This window comes from Gossypium raimondii, chromosome 13 (assembly GCF_025698545.1).
Source record: "Gossypium raimondii isolate GPD5lz chromosome 13, ASM2569854v1, whole genome shotgun sequence".
Lineage (NCBI taxonomy): Eukaryota > Viridiplantae > Streptophyta > Magnoliopsida > Malvales > Malvaceae > Gossypium > Gossypium raimondii.
Genome location: NC_068577.1, coordinates 12,800,934 through 12,803,252, shown reverse-complemented (window position 1 = coordinate 12,803,252; position 2,319 = coordinate 12,800,934).

Here is a 2,319-nt window from a genome sequence, read left to right as displayed (position 1 = left end):
AAAAGGCATTATTTACATCGACTTGACGGAGTTACCAACCATTTGATACAGCGATAGATAATATGATTCGAATAGTAGTAGGTTTGACCATCAAACTAAACATTTCCTTGAAGTCACATCCAGGTATTTGTGAACATCCTTTTGCCACTAATTATGCCTTTCGACGATCAACCGACCATCAGGATTTTTCTTTACTTTGAAAAGCTATTTGTACCCAATTGCTTTTTGACCAGGAGGTAAAGGAACAAGTTCCCAGGTAAAGTTAGCCAGTAGAACATCAAATTCATCTTGAATAGCTAATTTCCACTCCTTATGAGCAAACGCCTCCTCAATAGTTCGTGGCTCAAAATCAACAGCCTCAACTGACAAAACCTTGGGTTTAAAAAGTTTTGCCTTAAACCAAGTAACCATAGTGTGAGTATTTCCCAGAGGAACATAAGGAGGATTAGAGGCCTCAGTGATCGAACCAGACAGACTAGCTTCACAGGCAGGAGACTTAACGGTGTCCAAAGTAGGTGAAGAAAACAAGAATCAACGCTCATCAAAAACATGCCGAGATACAATAACCTTACCATCCGGTTTGAGACAGTGATAGCCCTTATGTTGAGAACTATACCCTAAAAATACACATAATTGTGAACAAAAATCCAGCTTGTGATGCATAAACAGACGCAAATACGAAAAACAACAACCAAATACCCTTAAGAGATCATACATAGGTTTATGACCATGAAGAACCTGATACGGCGACTGACCTTACAGTACTAGAGTAGGCAGACGATTGATAAGATGAACAGCATTGCAAAATGCATAACCCTAGTAATCCATAGGTAGATTGGCCTGGGATAATAGCGTAAGATTGGTCTCCACAATGTGTCTGTGTTTAAGCTCAGCAACACCATTCTATTCTGATGTATGAGGACAGAAAAGACGATGAAGAATCCCATAACTAGCCAAAATCGATGCAAAAGCACAAAACTCACCGCCCCAGTCACTTTGAAATTTTTTAATATACTTCTCGAACTGAATGAGAACCATTTTCTGAAACTAGAGAAAACACTCAAGCGCCTAAGATTTACATTTAATGAGATAAACCCAAGTAAACTGACTGCACATGTCAATAAACGAAACATAGTATAAACTACCTCTACAAGCAACAGAAGTCGTTCCCCACAAATCAGAAACAACCAAGTTAAATAATTCCATATATTCAGTAATAGAGTGAGCAAAGGGCAATTTATGTGATTTCCCTTTGTGACAGGCAATACAAACATTATCTAGACATTTCTTATTAGAAACAATTTGGCACTTATCAAGCACAAGTTTAACAATTGCGGCAGAAGGATGGCCAAGTCTTTTATGCCACAATGCAAAAACATCATCTGCAGGACAATCTTGGATCCCAATGTTGTGAATAGAAGGTACTGTATCAGATGGAACAGACCGATTAGTCGAAAATTGATAGAGACCGCCACGAGCTTGACCCCGCTGCAAAATTTCCTATGTCTGGACATCCTTAATAACACAATAAGACAGATGAAATTCAAAAAATACATTATTGTCATTAGCAAACTGATGAACACGACATGAGATGTAATAGCTTTTTCTACCTGGGCAGAACATAATTTCCAATAGACGAGATTTTAATGGGGCCCCATTCCCCATTTCTTACCTGAGTATAGAGTGAACTCATTTAAACCCGAGGCATTTTGGCAAACATGATGAGTAGCCCCTAAATCTGGATACTAGGACGAGGTTCCAATAGGCACAGGCACATACGAATCATTATTATCAAAGTTGGACCCATACTCAGTGGTGGCTGAAAAATCAAATGCACGAAAATCAAGAATACAGGCAGTCCAATACACGACAAGGAGTCAAAATCAATTACATAAGCTCAAGGTTTAGTCCGGCATGAAACTCTAGAATTATTATTTTACATGGACGCTGCGCGACCAAAACCTTGGTCAGACCCAAGAGATCCCTCAAAACCAACACAATTAATAGCAGGCCCAAGTGAATTTTGCCCAGAATTCGGCCCAGCAATAACCTGCTCACCAAAATGGAACCACCTACTATGCTGGCCTGCCACATGTGTTTTAAGAACACCAGCAGAGGGCCCAAATGGATGTTAGCCCAACTCTTGCGCCATGGATGACCTATCATAGGAGCTACAAGGCCCAAACCTGCGTTGGCCCATGTCATGCGCCAAATTTGGTCTACCATATGGACTATGATAAGCATGTGGGCCACCAGTAGACCCACAATATTCATATTAGCATATGCAAAGGGATTAGAATACTTAAGTTGCGGTTAAAA